Source organism: Maniola jurtina, chromosome 27 (genome assembly GCF_905333055.1).
Source record: "Maniola jurtina chromosome 27, ilManJurt1.1, whole genome shotgun sequence".
NCBI lineage: Eukaryota > Metazoa > Arthropoda > Insecta > Lepidoptera > Nymphalidae > Maniola > Maniola jurtina.
In genome coordinates this window covers 6,922,563-6,945,302 of record NC_060055.1, presented here as the reverse complement: position 1 = coordinate 6,945,302, position 22,740 = coordinate 6,922,563, and the positions used below count along the sequence as shown (strand labels likewise).

Genomic DNA, 22,740 nt, shown 5'->3' with positions numbered 1-22,740 from the left:
ATATCCTAACATTAACCTAACATAACCTAACATAACCTAACATAACCTAACATAACCTAACATAACCTAACATAACCTAACATAACCTAACATAACCTAACATAACCTAACATAACCTAACATAACCTAACATAACCTAACATAACCTAACATAACCTAACCTAACATAACCTAACATAACCTAACATAACCTAACATAACCTAACATAACCTAACATAACCTAACATAACCTAACATAACCTAACATAACCTAACATAACCTAACATAACCTAACATAACCTAACATAACCTAACATAACCTAACATAACCTAACATAACCTAACATAACCTAACATAACCTAACATAACCTAACATAACCTAACATAACCTAACATAACCTAACATAACCTAACATAACCTAACATAACCTAACATAACCTAACATAACCTAACATAACCTAACATAACCTAACATAACCTAACATAACCTAACATAACCTAACATAACCTAACATAACCTAACATAACCTAACATAACCTAACATAACCTAACATAACCTAACATAACCTAACATAACCTAACATAACCTAACATAACCTAACATAACCTAACATAACCTAACATAACCTAACATAACCTAACATAACCTAACATAACCTAACGGTTAGAAGGTAGTCCTTAAGTTTACAAAGTTATATTTGCTGCTTTCGTTCATCCCATTTGTTCCTGTTCACCATTGTGCTGACTACACGTTATCTTGGTCGCTTATATCTCAGGAGACAGATACGTCACGTCCGTGTTTATTACTTCTGAAGAAAGGTTATTTATTAAGCTAATTCGGTGTTTTTGACAGATTTTTATATGCGATATATCCGGAGAGAAATAGTTGTGTGTCAATAGGACTATATTTCTGATGTTTGGATATTTTTCCAGTAAATCAAATGATTTATAAGGACAGATTTAGGGCTTCAAAATTGAGTTGGTTGAAAATATGAGGTACAGATCTGACGTGGCAATTGAATTAGAATTGTAATTGAATTATTTTGTCAAGTTGACAATCGGTTGGTACTGTGGGTAAAGAAACACCGCCATCTATTGTTGTCAGAGCAAACTAGTTCACCAACTGTAAAAGCAGCCGCACACTAGAGAGTTTAACCAAATTCCGAATAGCAAGAAACAGTTAAAAAATATTTTGCTATAATCCGCCAACAATTCACAAAGATAATATTCCAATCCGTCCCGTAGTCTCATACATTGGCGCACCAGCATATGAATTAGCAAAAGAGTTAAACAAAGTTATCAAAACAAAAACATCCTTTGATCCGTCCTATTCATTAAAAAATAGTATCCAACTAGTCAATAATATTAAAGATTTGACACTACCGGGAGATTGTAAACTAATATCCCTAGATGTGGACAGCCTATTTACCAATGTCCCAGTTAACGAAACCCTAAACATCCTAACCAAATTATTAGAAAATAATCATATAAATGCCAACGAAATAACAGAGTTAATAGAGTTAACCAAAATATGCATGAAACAAAATTACTTTAAATTCAATGACCAATTCTATCAACAAAAAGAGGGATTAGCTATGGGCTCACCACTAAGTCCTCTAATGGCTGATATCTTCATGGATGATTTTGAAAATAAACATATTGTCAAAAATAATAATATTCTATATTACTACAGATATGTAGATGATATAATTATATGTTGGACGGGGACAGACGAACAATTGGACACATTTGTCAAAAACCTAAACAAAATACACCCGAAACTGTTGGCGGATTATAGCAAAATAATTTTTAACTGTTTCTTGCTAAACATGAACTTCCGCAAAGTAACGCCTGATTCTATCCAATACAAATTCCGAATGTTTTGAATCGAAATTTCCCACTGGAATGAGTGGGCAAGTATATTTTCCAGACACAATTTTTCGCTTGGAACTATGTTTTTAAACAACATCTTATAATACAATTGAAATAAAACCAAACATAAGCTATTTAACTAACTTACTTAAATAACTCTGTAGTAGGAGCCGGCATTACACTCATGCACAACAGAGTTCAATTGTACTATCTAAAAGTATATACCTAAATGTTGAAAATATACTCGTTATGTTTGCTATATGACGTACTTCCTACATCCACGATGATGGAAAGTTACATCAAAAGGACTAAAACCGAACTTTTGACATGACAGTTGACTCACAGGTACATATAGCAAATAATATTTCGCGAACTTTTTTAAAATGTACTTACACTATCATATAATTTGGTTTATAATCTGTGACAGTATTATGCATTGTTAGTTTCGTTGTTGTGCCTACTTTACTATTCTTCAGCTATATACAAGTAAGTAGGTACTAGACTTGGAATGAAAGTTCCAGTTTACCCGACTGCGGCGAAGCCCAAATGTAGGTTATAAGTGTTTGACCGACCCGTATGTATAATATGTATGTACAAGTACGTATGCCATATGTATTATGTATGTATGCCCCCTCGTAACTCACTTCGCTAGTGATAGATCTCCACAACAATACAATAATGTAGGTAAGTAAGAACGAAATAGACTCCTTTATTGTAAAGGTGTGAAATAATGAATTAGGACATGTAAATATAATATCTGTACCGACAGCTGTCCAGTGAAAGATCGCGAAGGAACTTTTTTAATGAATATTAATAATGGAGATTTGTTTGTTCTTGAGTTTAATTAGTTATTATTTTTCAATACATTCTTCTACCTAATGAATTAGTTCCAGTCTGTTACAGAACTTCTTAGGTAGGTACCTTATGTACTAGTTATTATTTAGTGGGTTTATTATGTATGGAGAAAAGCAGGCTTTACTTTGTGGAAGTCCACGATACAAAAAGAATTGTTCTCCAACACAGACAAGTTTACATGGTACAATGTGCAATGTGCGGTACCAGACGAGAGGAAAAAACATGCGATATGTGCCCCCCTTCCCCCACCCCGCCCCACCCCCACTACTAAATGTGCAGGAAAAGCGAGCACCCACGCAGGCAAATCACAACACCACACAAGTCATGTAAGACACATAGATACAAGTTGTAAGTAGGGGGTCTTCCAATGCTGCGCTTTCCGGTGCGAGGTCGCCATTCGAGCAGCTTAGGACCCCAACGTATATCGGTATTTCGAACTATGTCTCCTGCCCATTCCCACTTCAGTTTCGCAACTCGCAGAGCTATGTCGGTCACTCTGGTTCGAGTGAAACAGAGCTTCTTGAAGACTTCTTCTTTACGAATTGGTGGAGAAGACAACACCCCGAAGCTTCCCGAACGCTATCCTGCCGAATAGATAGAATAGAATAGAATAGATTTTTATTCAAATAAACTTTTTACAAGTGCTTTTGAATCGTCAAAATAATCTACCACTGGTGCGGAATGTCGTTTCTACCGAGAAGAACCAGCAAGAAACTCAGCGGTTGCTCGGCGGCCAAGACGTGGGATTTGGTGACTGGCTTTTCTCGAAATTGGACCTATATGTAACTGGATTGTGCCCCAATGTATATCAATCTACAGTGTCGAGTGCAGAGTTCTCATCGATTGCTACTTTGAGGGGCATGAGTATTGGATATGATGATAATAAGTACCTACTCATTATAGATTAATATGTAAATCTGTGTTAATCGCAGCTTAATGAGTAATGCTTTTACAGCGATTACTTATCAGTACCCACTTACAGCATCAGCGAGAGTGACTTAGGCTATACAGTATACAATCAATCGATGATGCAAGCTAAGCAATGTTAATTAATTTCTCGGTAACTGGATGGGTTCTCCGTTATCACCGTGCGTCTAACATTGAGACTTTGTGGGAAGAAAGCTCATGATGGTAAACGCGCAGTCAAGGTTTCATGTCCTATCTATTACGATACGATACGAACTTGTCATTAAATAAAAACTATACCTAGTAAAACCCTTAAGTAAGTAAATATCTAGGTGTTATGAATAATTGGAAAACTCAGAGGTGCTTGCCAGGTTTCGTACCTATAGTTATAAGTATTGTAATATTATGGTAAATGGTAATGCATGCGCTCTAAGCTAACCACCAAACTGCTGGGGTGGATCAATTCATCAACCGATACACATCCACTGCCGGGCACACCACTCTTAGGCTGACATCTATAGACCGCACTTTGACTTTACACTTGACACTTTGATACTGTTAAAAACGAGACAGCGCTATACTGCTGACATAAAACCGTCTTTTTTTAACTAAAGCTCAAGTCTGAGCTAAGTCAAAGTACACTCTATAGATTTCAACCTTGATTGAAGGGATTTTTACACTTTGATGTCTTCAGTCCACTTCGCTGTAGAGAGTCGCTATCGCTGCGATGTAATAACTGACTTGTTAACCATATCCTGTGAACATAGCAATCAGTCACGCAACAGTCGCGCGATAGTCGCGCGATAGTCGCGCTACACGGGCGACGCTGATTGCAGCCGCGCGCCGTGACCACTCCAGATATGATAACATTGATAACAATAATTGTGATTGCATCGCTCATCACATGTTTGTCGATGGACGATATTATCACCTACTTATGAGAACGAAAGTCTTTAAGGGTCCACGCTACACGGGTCTATTCTAATTTACTTTTGTTTTTCGCAATTTGTAAACTAATACGACAAAAATAGGCTTATGGTATTCTAATAGCGCCAATGGCAATATCATAATATGTGGACAGTGCGCTGGGAAAGTGAACACTTGTTAGGTTTGAGACCAACGACTCTACGCGTTAGCCAACATGAACTAAGTTCTAGGTATACCTACGTAATATTATCGTATAGGTGGGAGGATTCGGCCGCGACTAGTTACTACCCTACCGGTGAAGCCATGCCGCCAAGCGATTTACGCATTCCCTTGCGATACCGACCGAACTGCCATATTCCTTACAAGTCAACCTGCTTCCATCTTACACTGCATCAGCTGGTGAGATTGCAGTCAGTCTAACAAACCAAGTGTGCAACTGTCATGACAACTCCAGATATACAAAACTTGCAGAAGCTGACTTGCTGTGAGTGTTTACTCAGTGCAAGTGCAAGTGTCGTGCAAGTGACTTGCCGGAGCTGACTTGCTGTGAGTGTTTACTCAGTGCAAGTGCAAGTGTCGTGCAAGTGACTTGCCGGAGCTGACTTGCTGTGAGTGTTTACTCAGTGCAAGTGCAAGTGTCGTGCAAGTGACTTGCCGGAGCTGACTTGCTGTGAGTGTTTACTCAGTGCAAGTGCAAGTGTCGTGCAAGTGACTTGCCGGAGCTGACTGCTGCAGCTTTTATTCCTAATGGATACTTAGCTTTATTGTAAAATGAAAACACACAAATAGTCGTATCAATTTTATTAGATAGGTACATCGTATACAAGATTCCTAACATTTTATAATCAACATTTTATTAAATATCTAGCTAATACGTATTAATTACTATATCGACAAACTTGGCAGCTCACTACGACAGCAGATACATAAATAAATAAATAAACAATAATAACGTCGTAAGTAAGAGCCAAATCTGTCAAACTAGTTCCGAATCCCCAGCCTTAGAATTTGGAACCAGCGGAAAATAACCATTTTTAGACTAATAAAGCAATTTTCTTTTTAATGTGATATCTATGACTTTTATTATTTTAATTTCTCGTTTTATACTTATTCATTTTTTGAGAAACTCTGTTAAAGTCATTGAGCATTGAATTGAAGTCTTCCAGAGTCTCCGTCAACGACAAATCGAAGGTGAGTGGAAAACCAAAGTAACCGACATAACTCAGCGGGTTGCGAAGCTAAAGTGGCAATGGACAGGCACAAATTAGATTAGTTGGAAAAACTGTTAGACTTGGACCCCAAGCTGCTGGAATGGCGACCTCGCACCGGGAAGCACAGCATTGTAAGACCCCCCCACGAGTGTACGGGAGCCGCTCTGTATGGCGCGGGCGGCAGTGGCGTGTGGAGGTCCCTATGTCCAACTGTGGCCGTCTATCGATTGATAATGATGATGATGATTTTAGAATTGAACACTGTTTCTTTCTGATATATCGCTGTCCGAAATTGGTTATTTAACTTCTTTAATCTAATTTAATATTAGGTATGTGTAAGTTGTCAACTTCTAGAGAAGAAATGAAAGAAACTAAAGAGGAATACTTGCCTAATACGTGTAAAATAAAAATAATTTTCATTTCAAAATAATATTCAAAAAAATTGCGGGTTGTAAAATATAAATAATAATGTAACGGTAAGCTTGTGGCTCTGGCGCGGGAGCCGCGTCAGCGCCGCGCCGGCGACCCGGCCGCGACCTCCGCTATCCTGTAAAAAGGAAAAAATGTACTTACGTGTAATCTATAAGTACGTAGGTCGCAACTGAAACTGGGATGTTTGAAAATGAGTCGGAAAACGACTCGGATTTTCATAACTACTCGGTGACAACATTGTTAGAAAACCTACATGACTGAGAGTCCTTATTTTTTTTATTCAGACCGAATTAACCATTGACTGCAATCTCACCTGGTGGCAAGTGATGATGTAGTCTAAAATGGAAGCGGGCTAACCTGGAAGGAACATACTCCTTTGATTTCTATACGGCATAGTACTGGAACAATCACTTGGCAGTATGGCTTTGCGGTTAGGGTGGTCCATAATTTTTAGGGTTCCGTACCTCAAAAGGAAAAACGGAACCCTTATAGGACTTCGATCATAATATACTTAGTCTGTGTTATAGGATCACTTTGTTGTCTGTCCGTCTGTCCGTCGTGTCTTTCAAGAAACCTATAGGGTACTTCCCATTGACCTAGAATCATGTTTGGTAGGTAGGTGTTATAGCACAAGTACAGGAATAAATCCGAAAACTGCGAATTTGTGGTTACATTATTTAAAAAAAAAAAAAATGTGTTCCAATTTTCAAAGTAAGATAACTATACCAAATGAGGTATCTTATGAAAGGGCTAAATATCTGTACATTCTAAAACAGATTTTCATTTATTTTTATGCATAATGGTTTTTGAGTTATCGTGCAAAAGGTTGGAAAAAATACCCTGCGCGAGTCTGACTCGCACTTGGCCGGTTTTTTCAAAGCGCCCGCGCCGTTACACCCCGCTCTCTCTCTCTCTCTCTCGTTTTTACGCTTTCCCTCTCTCGAGAACTGCCGCTGCAGAGGCGTCTCACCTTTTGTAGTAGCTCCTGAACGCGCTCGGGCTGGCGTAGGGCGCGCAGCGGCAGCGCCGTGCGTCCCTGTCTAGCGCGGCGCTGCTCCACTGTGCGTCTCCCTCACTCCCGGCGGGCAGCAGCTGCAGAGGCGCCTCACCTTTTGTAGTAGCTCCTGAACGCGCTCGGGCTGGCGTAGGGCGCGCAGCGGCAGCGCCGTGCGTCCCTGTCTAGCGCGGCGCTGCTCCACTGTGCGTCTCCCTCACTCCCGGCGGGCAGCAGCTGCAGAGGCGCCTCACCTTTTGTAGTAGCTCCTGAACGCGCTCGGGCTGGCGTAGGGCGCGCAGCGGCAGCGCCGTGCGTCCCTGTCTAGCGCGGCGCTGCTCCACTGTGCGTCTCCCTCACTCCCGGCGAGCAGCAGCTGCAGAGGCGTCTCACCTTTTGTAGTAGCTCCTGAACGCGCTCGGGCTGGCGTAGGGCGCGCAGCGGCAGCGCCGTGCGTCCCTGTCTAGCGCGGCGCTGCTCCACTGTGCGTCTCCCTCACTCCCGGCGGGCAGCAGCTGCAGAGGCGTCTCACCTTTTGTAGTAGCTCCTGAACGCGCTCGGGCTGGCGTAGGGCGCGCAGCGGCAGCGCCGTGCGTCCCTGTCTAGCGCGGCGCTGCTCCACTGTGCGTCTCCCTCACTCCCGGCGGGCAGCAGCTGCAGAGGCGTCTCACCTTTTGTAGTAGCTCCTGAACGCGCTCGGGCTGGCGTAGGGCGCGCAGCGGCAGCGCCGTGCGTCCCTGTCTAGCGCGGCGCTGCTCCACTGTGCGTCTCCCTCACTCCCGGCGGGCAGCAGCTGCAGAGGCGTCTCACCTTTTGTAGTAGCTCCTGAACGCGCTCGGGCTGGCGTAGGGCGCGCAGCGGCAGCGCCGTGCGTCCCTGTCTAGCGCGGCGCTGCTCCACTGTGCGTCTCCCTCACTCCCGGCGGGCAGCAGCTGGCTCAGCGGCGGCTCGCGCGCGGCGCGCTTGCCGTAGCGGCCCGTGAGGAAGAACCTGGACACAGACCTGCTACGTGTCAGACTGCCGACCTCCGTGGAGACTATACGTAGGAGATATCAAAGATCACATGTGGGTGCTCTCTGTAGAGGCACTAGCGAGTAATCATTTTAGAGGCTACGCGTGCCACGACGTAGCGTAATTCGTTAGTTGCCCCTAGCCTCTTGTAGCGTGTTGTTGTTTCCAAAGAAATTGTAACTTTAAATAGTGAATTATAATATATATTTTTTTTAGTGTTCATTTCTTTTGTTTTTATTACTACCCTGGTAGAGAACACGGCGCTACTATATATCCAGCGACATCAGTCGTACATTAAATATATGTACATTAAATATCTGTACAAATATACCTGTACATTGGTGACTCAGACTTTGAACTACCAGGGTAGCGCGTGTTAATTTTATTTAAATAGTAACGTAACGTAAGCTAGGGCAACTCAAATTAACACGTGTAAGGAAGTGAAAAACTAAAAAACTTTAAAAATGGCGCAACCTACGACAGTAGTGAAGGATGAAGACACGTATTTAGCGTCGATATCTCTCACGTCGAAGATCCCGGAGTTTTGGACCGACCAACCTAGGGTCTGGTTTATCCAGCTGGAGGCAATACTAGCACCACAAAAACAAGGAGACGCATCCAAGTATAACATAGTGGTATCCAAGCTGGGTAAGGATGTCATTCAACAGGTGACGGACATCCTGATCAATCCTCCGGAGGTGCGTAAGTACGAGGTACTTAAAGAAAGGTTGCTGAACATATATGAAGAGTCGGAGAACCGCCAGATACAGAAGCTCATCGGGGAGATGGAACTGAGTGATCAGAAACCCAGCCACCTCCTCCGAAAGATGCAGGATCTGGCAAGGGGTAAAATTAGTAATGAGACCCTAAGCGTTTTATGGCAGAATCTGCTACCAGCAGCAGCACGAGGCGTTCTGGCTGCGACAGAAGCCAAAGATCTAGACAGACTAGCCGTGATTGCTGACAAAGTAATGGAAACTATGAAGTCCCAACCGATAGCAGAAGTGGCAGTTAAGGAGGCGGTACCCGGAAATTCGTCGATAGCAGCTGAAATAGCCAGGATACATGCAAGGTTGGACCAGCTGGACAGGTCCAGAGACAGTTGGCGAGGCAGGCGAGGTCGCGGAAGGTTCCGTGGTCGTTCGCGTTCCAGAGGACGAGAGGACAGCAGGTCCAGATGTACCCCGGATAGCCCGGACTGGCTCTGCGTGCATCATTTTAGATACAGGCAGAGAGCTAATCGCTGTGAACAGCCGTGCACCTGGAATACGAAGCAGGAAAACTAGTAAAGATGCAGGTGGAACCGGTGGGTACCTGCGTCGAATTAGGGAACCACCGTTTATGTATTACGGATAAAGACAATGGCATACGTTATTTAATAGACACAGGTGCGAACATTTCAGTGTTGCCTAAAAGTTATAAATCAGTGTGTGACAGTGCAATGAATAATAAATACAAACTTTATGCCGCGAATGGTAGTGAAATACAAACTTTCGGAACAAAGACTCTAGTGTTAAATTTAAGATTACGTCGTGCCTTTAAGTGGACTTTTGTAATAGCCGACGTTAAACAACCCATTTTAGGAGCGGATTTTTTAGCTAAGTATAATTTGTTAGTAGACTTAAGAAACAGACGATTGTTAGATCAGGAGACTAACATGTATGTAATTTCCACTATAGTAAACTCGGAGTATTCATCTATTTTTACTATAGCCGAGTCGCATCCATGTTATTCTCTCCTAAGTAGGTTCCCAGAATTGACAATGCCAGCGACGTTCAAAGAACCACCACGTCACAGCGTAAGACATCACATCGAGACTTCAGGTCCTCCGGTGCATGCGCGCCCAAGGCCACTGCCGCCGGACCGATTTAAAAAGGTAAGAGAAGAATTTCGCCTTATGCAGGAAATGGGTATTTGCCGCCCGTCAAAGAGTGCGTGGGCGAGTCCTCTACACGTTGTACCTAAAAAAGATGGTAATATAAGGCCGTGTGGAGACTATAGAGCGCTGAATGCAATTACGAAGCCTGATAGATACCCAATTCCTCACATAAAGGATTTTACGTTTATTTTAGCCGATAAGAAAGTATTTAGCAGGATTGATATTAACCGAGCGTATCATTTTATTCCGATAGCAGAGGATGACGTGGAGAAAACAGCAATCATTACACCTTTTGGTTTGTTTGAATGGCCATGTATGTCTTTCGGTTTAAGAAACGCAGCACAGACGTTTCAACGTTTCATGAATAATTATGTCTTACAGAATTTAGAGGCAAATTTTCAACAAAATAACCCGGATTGTGCGAATTATAAAGCAGAATTTGTTTTTTCATACTTAGATGATTTAATAATAGCTAGCGAAAATAGTTCGCTTCACGAAAAACATTTAGAGACCGTTTTTGAAAGACTACAACAAGTTGGGTTAACTATTAATTTAGCAAAGTGTGCGTTTTCACAAGATAAAGTTGAGTTTTTGGGTCATGAGGTCTCAGCCAGTGGCTTAAGGCCGTTGCCAAGCAAGGTCCAAGCAATTGTAGACTTTCCCAGACCGAAAACGGTAGAGGAACTTCGTAGATTTCTGGGCATGGTAAATTTCTATAGAAGTCATTTGCGTCAGGCAGCCGAATATCAAGCTGAATTAAATAAGTATCTTCACGGAGCAAAGAAACGTGACAAAAGTAGTATAGTGTGGACAGAAAGTGCTATTCAAGCTTTCGAACAATGTAAGTTGAATTTACAGAACGCTGCTTTGTTAGCGTATCCGATAACAGGTCAAGTGCTTGCTATAATGGCAGACGCGTCAAATACTTGCGTTGGAGGCACATTGCAACAAAGAGTAAATAACGAATGGGTTCCGTTAGGTTATTTTTCGAAAAAATTGACTGACACGCAACAAAAGTACAGTACCTACGACAGGGAGTTACTTTCGCTTTATTTGTCAGTGCAATATTTTAGGAACATGTTCGAAGGTAGAGATCTCGTTTTGTATACAGATCATAAGCCGTTAACGTTTGCGTTTAAAAAGCTAAGTAGTAGTAAAGAAACGCCGCGAAGGACCCGTCAGTTATTATTTATTAGTGAGTTCACGACGGATATACGCTATACAAAAGGCGAAGAGAACGCGCCCGCGGACGCGTTATCGCGCGTTGAAACAATTTCGTGCCCGTCTGTACTTGACTTCACAGAAGTGGCTATTGCGCAAGCCAACGACAAAGAGCTCACAGAATTGTTAGGAACAAAAAACGGTAATACGAAACTAATAAAAATAGACTTGCCGAGTGTAAATAAGCCGATTGTTTGTAACTTGCGAGGCGATAAGGCTAGACCTTACTTACCAAAACAGTTTAGGCGTATCGCATACGAAACAATACATAACCTCAGCCATCCAGGCATTAGAACAACAAGGAAAATGGTAACTAATAATTATTTTTGGCCTGGGATGAATAAAGATATAGGTATTTGGGCTAGGTCGTGCATAGAGTGTCAAAAAGCAAAGGTTCACAGACACACTATGTCACCTTTAGGGCAATTTGCAAAAGTAGATAGAATGTGTCATTTACACATTGACATTACAGGTCCATTTACTATTTCAGAGGAAGGCTACAGGTATTGTCTTACAATGATTGATAGGGAAACAGGTTGGCCGGAAGCATTTCCAATTAAAGATATTTGTGCGAAGACAGTAGCCAAACTCGTGTATGAAGGATGGATTACTAGACATGGGTGTTTTATTAATTTGAGCTCAGATCAAGGAAAGCAATTTGAAAGCAGTCTCTTTAGACAGTTAATGAAATATTTAGGGGTTCATAAGTTTAGGACGACACCGTACCATCCACAAAGTAATGGCATGATCGAACGATGGCATCGTAGTTTTAAGGCCGCCTTAATGGCGAGATTAAAGGACAATAGATCGTGGGTTGAAGAAATGCACACCATTATGATGGGACTACGTGCAGCACCACGCAGTGACACAGGGGTAAGTGCCGCGGAATTAACCTTTGGGCGAACTCTGAGGCTCCCTGGAGAATTTTTCGAACCATCGGATAGTAAGATAACGGACGGTGAGGAGTACCTAAAGCAGTTGAAACAGGTAATTAGTAATTTAAGACCGAAACCCGAGACACACAGAGACTCTCGGACTATTTTTGTACACCCTGCCTTAAAAGACTGTAAAAAAGTTTTTGTTAGAAACGATGTAATGCGTAAGTGTCTACAACCACCGTATGACGGTCCCTATGACGTCATAAAGCGGTTGGAAAAAGCATACTTAGTACAGTTACCAAATAGACAAGCACTTATTTCCATTGACAGGTTAAAACCGGCTTTTGTCCTGGATATCAAAAATCCACGACAGACGCCGGGTGAAACGACATGTAAGAAAAAATGTAGATTTAGCGACGATGACGTTTTGCCGACTCATACAATCCGTACTACTCGGAGTGGGAGAGTCAGCAAAACGCCCGTTAGGTATCAGTAGAATAATTTGAGTATCAACTAGCAATTAAGCAATAAGTATTACGAAATAAGTATTGTAAAATGGCCCCGATCCGCATATATTATTTTTTATTTTATTCATGTATTATTTTTTATTAGAAGTCATAACTAAACCTTATTATTGAGAGTGTTAGAGTGGTTGACGATTGTTATAATTTATTGGATAGTGTGTAAATGTAAAATGTAATGTAACCAACATTCGAAGTGTTGAGTGCAACGTAGGCTGGATGGCGCGGGCATAGCAACAATTGTAAGTGGACTTGCCACAGCGACCCCGTCGCCACCCGCTCAAGTTGTAGTGACCTCATCTCAAGTATGATGTGTTAAGAGATGTACCATGTATCGAATCAAAGGAACACTTTAACTGGGTGACGTGTTTAAATTATGATTTGTTGGGTAAGCGGATCGGAAACATTGCTAGGGTTGTCGAAAAATAAAGAACGAATATTGTGAAATAAAGTTAAGGTTGCGGAAATTTGTATTTGTTTAATTTTTATTAAGATAAAAATTTGGGGTGGTGTGATGTAGAGGCACTAGCGAGTAATCATTTTAGAGGCTACGCGTGCCACGACGTAGCGTAATTCGTTAGTTGCCCCTAGCCTCTTGTAGCGTGTTGTTGTTTCCAAAGAAATTGTAACTTTAAATAGTGAATTATAATATATATTTTTTTTAGTGTTCATTTCTTTTGTTTTTATTACTACCCTGGTAGAGAACACGGCGCTACTATATATCCAGCGACATCAGTCGTACATTAAATATATGTACATTAAATATCTGTACAAAAACACCTGTACACTCTCTATTCCCTCGCTCTCATACTCCGGCACGACTTGACGTGCTCTGCAAGGCACACCGTGCAAGCTAACCCCTGACTCGAAAACAGTGTCATCATCATCATCATCAGGATGTGGACGTCCACTGCTGGACATAAGCCTTCCCTAAAGAGCGCCACCACACCCGGTCCTCAGCCTTCCTCATCCAGCCACTTCCACTCAAGGACTTTCCGGCTCCAACGGCCATCGCAGTGGACAGACATGGCCTGCCCACTGCCACTTCAGCTTGCTAATAGTTTAGGTTTGTGACCTTGGTTCGCTTGTGTGAAAGAAAGCGTGAGGTAGGATTTAACTCACACCCTTCTACTGGCTCCGGAAGTCCTGAAACTTGACAGATAAACCCCCAACAACTTATTTTTTGGGTATCCGTTGCTTAAAAAACTGAATAAGCAGAAAATATCGTCTCGACTCTCGTCTGCGAGCTCCCGTGGCGTGTTTGCGTTAGTTGTTACACGAAACAATAATGTATGATAAAATTGCAAGGAATTTGATAAGGTCAATCATACAATTCTTTGTCATAAATTAGGCGCTTATGGCATTTGTGGTAACCTTTTACGCTGGGTACAATCTTACTTACTTAAGAGATCACAACTGGTAGCCATTAAAGGACATCTATCGTCGCCAGCCATTATCACCTCGGGTGTCCCTCAGGGCTCTCTTTTAGGCCCACTCTTCTTCAACCTATTCGTCAACGATCTTGCAGACAAATTAAATTGTGAGAGTCTGTTTTATGCTGACGACCTTAAAATTTTCAAATCAATTGACAGTGTAAATGATGCTCTATGTCTTCAAGAAAACTTGAATGCTGTTGCAGACTGGTGCACATATAATCATATGAGTCTCAATATTGATAAATGTTTTGTGGTCAGTTTTACTCAAAGGAAATCCAAAAAGATTACATTTAATTACTCTTTGAAAAGCCAAACTCTCACTAGAAAGACATCGGCAAAGGATCTGGGTGTCATATTCGATGATAAATTGACGTTTAGAGATCATTACGAATATATAATTGCCAAATGTAACAAATTGGTTGGATTCATCTTAAGATCGACGAAGAATTTTAAAAAGCCTTCTAGTTCGATACATCTTTACCAAGCCATGGTTCGGAGTATAATGGAATATAACTCTGTAATATGGTCTCCGTACTACGCAGTTCACTGTGATCGCTTAGAAAGCGTACAAAGGAAATTCATACGAATCTTATCTTTTCGCTATCACTTCGGCCATAGACGCACACCTTACCATGACAGACTAAAACACTTTGGGTTGAAAACTCTAGAATTTCGTCGGAAGTATTACCATTTGATATCTTTACATAGGATTATTCACTCCAAAATAGATTCTCCCGTATTACTATCTTTGATTAATATTAATTTTAATGTCCGATTAAGAAACCTTACCTTTTGTCCTTAATGTTTACAAGAATAATACTTCCTTCTATAATCCAGTTGTTCGTATGTGTCGCCTGTATAATGATCTTTTCACAATAAATCATAATATTGACATTTTTAACAATAATATTAATATATTTAAAAAAGAAATTCATCAACTTTTTTCGTAACATTCTTCCTTCATCTTTATTTTTTAAATACTGTTCGCATATATATAAGATTTAATTTCTATGCATATTTGTCATTTAAATACTTAAACTCATGTAGTAAACCATTTTATATTGTAAATTTTTATCAAGCCTTCATGTTAAAAATTCTGTGTATATCTTGTGTAATTGTATATTTTATTTAGGTATAGTATTGCTGTGTACACCTATTAGGGGTTGTCACTTAGATTAGTATCTTTTGTTTTTATGTTTGGACCATTTTTAGTTACAACCTGTTTTGTGTACCTTTGAATAAATAAATAAATAAATAAATTGTTTCTCTCAAAAAGTTCTAAAAAATCCACAATCTCACTAATAAGTATTACATGCGAAAGTCTGCTTATTTGTTGGTTTGTTGTAATCACGCCGCTACGGATCGACGCGACGTGATTTTTTGCTCGGTATAGTTATAGACCTAGGGACCTAATAGGTAGGTAGTAGGTACTCGTAAAGACATATCACATAGGCTACTTTTTAACCGACTTCAAAAAAAGAGGAGGTTTTCAATTCGTCGGAATCTTTTTTTTACTATCCCGGAAAATGAAGGAGTTCGTACGGGATTTTCAAAAACCTAAATCCACGCGAATGAAGTCACGGGCATTAGCTAGTAATAAATAATAGTCGTACAAAAGTGATTCTCATAGACGTAGGTATCGTATACTTTTGAGAGTGCCGTAAAGAGAGACGTAATTGTATAATTGCGGCAATCAAGGCGAAGGCAGACGCCAAACGATGGTTACATGAAACGAGCGGCCGTTACCGAGTTATGGCTCGACAATAATATTGACTTCTATTTAAACGATTTTATGTAAAACTGTAGGTAAGTAACATTAAAAAAGGCTTGTCTTACCGACAACACAATTTAACAATAGTGTAGATGCAACCTCTACTATGCCTCTACTCGCCGGTGACGTCGGCTGGCTGGCAGACAAAACTGCCCGTTCTCGTTGGAACAAACAAAGGAACGGATCGAACATCCTGCAGCTGAAGTTCTCGGACCTCCGAGAACCTCATTCTCACCGAGACCCGCATCAAGCACTGTCGAGCGCCGTGCTTCAGAGGTCATATTACGGTCCGAGACCACAACGAGACATCAAATTGATGTAATATCCGGCGTCAGATGCTGCTGTCACTCGCTCATGTCGCTCGCTCATGTCACTCGCTCATGTCACTCGCTCATGTCACTCACCTGTCGTTGCGCGGCGACATGCGCGGCGACGAGCGCCCGTAGCGGGAGCTCAGGACAAACGGAGACGCGGACACTGCGGACAACGTTGACATTTGCAACTTGTTACCTTGTCATTATTTGTTAGTATAGCGGCAATAGAAATACACATTCCGAAAAAATGTCTACTCTCTACCTATTATCGGTTCACGAGATGCAGCCCGCTGACAGACAGACGGACAAGAAGTATTGTTGTACAGAAGCAGGTGTTACTTTGCGGAAGTCTATGACATACAAGGAACCATACAAAGTCAGGTTAAGCGGATTATAGCAAATTAAGCTTTTAGCGCGTTGGACAATAAGTAAATAAATAGAAGCACACTCACTCTCGGCGCGCTTGTGGTCGCGCGTGTGCGCGAGCGCGGCGCACAGCAGCGCCACTGCGCACGCGCGCCACATCGCCGCCCACACCGCACCGCCCGCACTCCTGCGCGGACATACAGCTACAGTCAATGGCCGTAAATCGTTTAGCACCTTAGTGATCATATTCACGTGGCACGGTTATTCACATGCGTTAGGTGCATAGAAGGTGGTCTGTGGTTAGGTGTGTTGGGTGTGGCGCGTTCACAGAAAAATATCATAAGTGCGACAGGTTTTTAATACAATAGTTTCGCGGAATTGCTACAGGAATTCTGAGGCCGACCGTACATCGGGTCCCACTATACAGTGTCAAACTGTGTGTGATCTTTTATAGAAGAATTCGTTTAGAAAATTCTCATGTTTTTAGCGATAATTTATTCATTAACTATTTCTGCGATAATTATTCTATAAACTAATTTTTGGAATTAACGATTTATAGGACGCAGAAGTCGGTGCGGGGGTGTGAGGAGTGTAAACCTACTCAAGCCTACTCATTAGCTTTAACGCGTGGCCGAGTTTAACACAACACAAGCTCTCACAAAGTTGGGAAAAGCAAAAATATAAACAAAGAATATATTAATTATCTGTTATAATTAGCTCCCAACTCTCATCCTCGATTTTCATTAGGGTTGACTACTTTCGAAAGGTTGGAAAATATTGCAAAGTCAAACAAATTATTGTAGTATTACTCTGAAAATCTTGTTTTAGTAGAGTTTAAAAGGAAACCTACAAGCAAAGTTATAGGTAAGTGGACCCAGTGGTTTAAGGTGTAGGTACCTTGGTATGTCAGTCAGTCAGTTACTCCTTTTTAGTGTTCCGTAGCCAAACGGCAAAAAACGGAACCCTTATGGATTCGTCATGTCTGTCTGTCTGTCCGTCCGTATGTCACAGCCACTTTTTTCCGAAACTATAAGAACTATACTGTTGAAACTTGGTAAGACAATTTTTCGATTATTTTCAACAATTTGAGTGAGTTGAAATTTAGAGAGCAAATGTGGTTTGGTGTTTGGATTCAATAGTTTCTAGTTAGCAGTTGCTAAGCGTCCTGTGACAACCCTAGAGTCAACTAGTTGGCGCCCGCGGCGGCGTCCGCTAATTTCAGCGAAGCATATTAGCATATTCTCAGTGCGGTCAAATCGCTGACCTTTCATTTGCAAAACAAATTAGCGAAGTTTTAAAATAATCAGCCGTGGACGTGGACGTGGGCCGGACAATATGATAATACATTAGCACAGGGGTGGGGGAAGATCGGACAAGTAGGGGGATATCGAAATACAAATAATCATCTTCAATGGGGCTGGCTTATTTGCGGCCACGTATGGAGTAAAAGTTAAAAATTGATGATAGCCTATGGCTTCGCACTTTTATGTCGGGTTCGGTGTTCGGCAAAAAGCACTTTTGTGTTCAGAAGAGAAATTATGAAACTGGTAGAGATTCAGAGTCTTAATCAGGAAATTGTTTAGATCAGTATCTGAAACTAAAAACAGCTAAGTAGGTGTATTTAAGTATGCATAAGGTTATTTTTACCCTTATAGGATCACTTTGTTGTCTGTCTGTCTGTCCGTCCGTACGTCACAGCTGCACTTTTTTCCGAAACTTTAAGGACCATACTGTTGAAACTTGGTAAGTGTAGGTGTATTCTGTGAACCGCATTGAGATTTTCACACAAAATTAGAAAAAAAACAATAAATGGGGGTTCCCCATACTTAGATTTATTTATTTTAATGCATGAAATTTTTTTATTTATCGTGCAATGTCGGAAAATTATCCGAGTACGGAACCCTCAGTGCGTGAGTCTGACTCGCACTTGGCCGGTTTTACACTCGAAATAGTGTTTAAAAACTACCTGACAGCTAATTTAGTAAGTTAACTAAGCTTAACTAGCTAAGCTAGGTTAACTAAGTGAGCAAACAGTGTACAACAAATCGAAGGAAGTCGCTCCCAGACCTCTTTCCGCCGCCAGTTTGTCTTTTGCTTTTATTGCTGTTGCCCGACTCCCGATTTCTTGTTGTTATTTTTCATGCTTACGTCATCGACTTCTGAATATACGATTATTCAAACAGACAGACAGACAGACCGACAGACAGACCGACAATTTTTTTTAAAACGTGTGATTCAGTTATGGTAAGGTTCAAATAATGAGCATATTATATTACGAGGTAGTTATTTCGAAACTACAGACAGACACTTAATTTTTTTTATTAGTTATAGATTATAGATCATAAGTAAATAAAACACCGAGGAGGACCACCAGTTCTAACGTTGCGTTCCGCCGCCGCTCACGGGTCTCCGCACAACGAGACGGCTTTGGTGACAGTGTAACGCTGGCGCGGTGCGGAGGCGACTTCACACACGCCTTCCAAAACATTATGGACAACTTTCAGGCATCCAGTTCTTTCCCTGTGTTTTCCTTCACGGGTAAAGCGTTGCTTGAAACGCACACAGTTAGGAAAAGTTAGACGCGTGTGCATCCGAGGTTGAACTCCTGACTCTCTTACGGCAGCTGACGTCATATAACCGTGGTTAAACATGCTCTACATCACTATATTATTAAAACGACGAGATAGACGAGTCATTACAGATAGCAGGTATTATTTAAGTTAAATATGCGAAAGTGTCTTACTATGAGCTTTTATGTACAAAAAGGAACTTGCATTCTGAAGATGAGAAGCTATGATTTTATAATAGCAAAACATATTATGTTCCAATGGGAACAAATAATAATGATACTTAGTTAATTTACACACGGACGAAGTTACTTTTACAAATTATAGATGATGCAATATTAGTTTATGTTGGCATATTATTCAGTTGAAAAATATTCATCTTTTTAACCGACTTCAAAAAAGGAGAAGGTTCTCAATTCGTCGGAATCTTTTTTATTACTATTACATTCTATTCTACAGTCAAAAGACATCAACGAGCTATCCCGTGCCTAGTTATGTAGCCGTGAAAAAATAAACTTAGTTATGTAGTAACTGTAATTTACGTATATCTAGTTATTTAAATCGTATTTACAAATGCCCTATAAACTGAGTTAACTTGAATAAGTAGTTATATAAATAAAACTTTAGAAAAGTGAACCGGCTTCAAAAGCACTGCAAAACAATCTAAATAGAAAAAGCTGACTGACTGACTGACTGATCCGTCAACGCATCAAACTACTCGACGGATCGAGCTGGCCATTAGTTACTATGATGTAGACGTCCGCTAAAATTATTATATTATTTATGATTAAGTATTTTTGAAAATTCAACCCCTAAAGAGGTAAAAAAGGGGGTTTAAATTTTGTTAGTTTGTCCTTCTATCACGTCGCAACGGAGCAACGGATCGACCTAACCTTTTACATGGGTATATAGTTGAGGACCTGGACAAGTCTAAATTAAAAATTTATATCACCCCCGATAAGTGAAGGTTACAGTAACTAGAAAAGAGCTGATAACTTTCAAACGGCTGAACCGATTTTCTTGGATTATAGCTAAGAACACTAGCGATCAAGCCATCTTTCAAACAAAATCAACTAAATTAAAATCGGTTCATTAGTTTAGGAGCTAGGATGCCACAGACAGATACACAGATACACACGTCAAACTTATAACACCCCTCTTTTTGCGTTGGGGGTTAAAAAGGACATAGGCTACTTTTTATCCCGGAAAATTAAAGACTAAGTACCCACGGGATGTTTGAAAACCTAAATCCTAGAATTCTAAAATTAAGGTTTTCAAACATCCCGTTTACGTTTTCTCGCTAGGAAAGGCAGTGCGAGCCAGTGGCAGATGTAGATGCACTTGACGATTCAAAAGTAATTGTAAAAGTTTAATTGAATAAAAAATATTTTTATTTATTTATTATACATATTCATTTACTGAGTAAGTAAGTAATATGTTGTGTGTAAGTCTACTGTATGAAGTTAGTTAGAACGAAACTCTTACCTGTCGTTGGCGACGGCGAGCCGGTTGTACGCGTACTCGTAGCGAGCGCAGGTGTACAGCTGCGTGCAGTCAGTCAGTCAGTCAGCGGGCGCGCGTGCAGTGCCGCGCGGCGCGCGACGCCCGCCCTTATAAGCGCCGCCCGCCCACCGGGCGCCGACACCAGAGAGACGCGCGGCGCGCGAGCGGACGAGGCGCGGACACTATGAGGGCTCCATACGCTATTACTAAGCCTTCGCTGTCCACCCGTCCGTCTGTTTGTCAGTGAGCTATGTAGAATAAGAACTTCAAAATGACCACCAAGAACCCTGTGTCCAGACCCTAACTACTTGAACATTAACAAGCTTACTTACCTACTTATTAGTATCAATTAATTTTTTTAAGTAAACCACGTTAACCATGACTAATATTTCCCTATCCTCTCCAACTAAGCATACAGCTTGTACTAGGACGACAATAGTGCAACGCGTGGGGTTCAAACCGCCGACCTTTCGAGAGTCATTCCACTCCTGTAACTGTTGAGCTATCGAGGTTGAACCTTTACACTTCGACTACAGCTAGATTTGACTCGCTCCAACAATGCGCAGGATTGCAATCACTTCAGTATGACACTTTAATAAATAGCTAAATAATATCGTAAAACTAACTTCGAAAAGTGCAACCGTCGAGTTTCTTGCTTGGTCTAGTTTTTTTTTATAAAAATACCTGTTTAGTAAGTTATTTTAGCGAAATATTTTATTTATTTAATAGGTAGGCAGGAGAAAATAGCAAAAACAGTCAAAAAAAAAAAAAAAACAAGTAAAAACAATGAGTATATTTAATTGCGCAGTAAACACCTTGTAAGTGGTGTAAAAGAGTAAATCCCATTAATAATAACATTATTTGTCGAGAAACAAATATTGGCAGAGCGAGTCGAGAGGCCGGTGTTTGACGCGACATCTCACCAACGTTGACGGAATTCGAGCGCTAAAACACTTCTGCGTTAAAGTAAAATGGACCTTAACGTTCTCGTTTTAAAGCTCAAGTTCGTCCATACATCTACAGCCAGCGCTCTGAGTGGAAGCGTTACTGCATTAAAATCGGTGATACTGAATTTTTGACTATAAATCAAGTGTATTAAAGTTCATTGTCTTTTGATGCTCGATTTCTATTAACGTTGGTGATTAGTAAGGTGAAATCTTAGCACAGTGTCTCGACTCGAGACGCACGCTCGCGGCCGCCTGTCGCACCGGTGTAGCGAGTAGCACGTAGATCTTCTACGGCGTAGAGACCGCCCCTCGCAACTCGACTTGGCTCCAAAGTCTATAAGAAAGACACAGAGTCCGCCTTAGAGGTACTAATATCTATACAACATAATATAATTTCATTATGTCTCTCATATAAATCTGCCCCATTTTAAAGATTAACAAAGATCTATAGAACTTTAAAGAAAGTAAGTTTGAATAAAAATCTTTTGTACTGTAGTCGGTGTGAGAGGCGCCCTCGGAGGTACAGGCCTGAGGACTCCGCAAACAGGCGACGAGCCCTCAGACAATTGATCGCAGATTTACTCGCACAAATAGATACCTACAGCAAAACAAATAACTGAATTATTAATGTATGATTAATGAATTCCAGTTCTTCAGAGTCTGAAGATCACACCCAATGGCCAGAAATAGCTTTTACAATTTCGACTCTGCGACTAAATACTACTTCACGCGTTCGGAAAGAATTACTTACCTACGCATAACTAAACTTTTACTAAGTAAATTGTGAAAAAAAAATTACGAGCCTATAATAACACTTAACTATCTATTTATAGTACAGAATTAATCATCCAGTTTTATTACAATGTCAATATCAAAGACGGGCGCTCCTTGATTCTTTGCAAAGAACCCCTAATTAATATTTTATTAATATATAATTGGTACATTTTCTTTCATAAACTAAGCTCACTAGGAAAGTGATAGTACAGAGTAGGTACCTACCTAAGTACTCGTACCTAAGAGAAAATGAATACAGGAAGGAACAGCTTCAAAAGATGTCCGCACTTTGAAAAGCGAAGATCGCCAAAGCTTTAGTGTTTTAATAAAAGTTGTTGCACTTTTGTGGTTGTAAAAGCCAGGTAGGTATT

The 22,740-nt window shown here is 40.9% G+C and overlaps 2 long non-coding RNA genes across 2 annotated transcripts; one reads left to right on the top strand and one right to left on the bottom strand.

The window, feature by feature from the left end:
- Nucleotides 1-5,330: 5,330 nt before the first annotated feature.
- LOC123879079 lies at nt 5,331-7,280 on the bottom strand. The gene is made up of 2 exons (XR_006798944.1): nt 7,158-7,280; nt 5,331-6,302 (listed from the first exon to the last, which is right to left on the bottom strand). It is a non-coding gene; the product is annotated as an uncharacterized LOC123879079 (long non-coding RNA).
- Nucleotides 7,281-9,713: 2,433 nt separating this feature from the next.
- On the top strand, nt 9,714-14,905 carry LOC123879078. Its single transcript, XR_006798942.1, has 3 exons — nt 9,714-9,724; nt 10,985-10,988; nt 14,626-14,905. It is a non-coding gene; the product is annotated as an uncharacterized LOC123879078 (long non-coding RNA).
- The last annotated feature ends 7,835 nt before the right edge of the window (nt 14,906-22,740 follow it).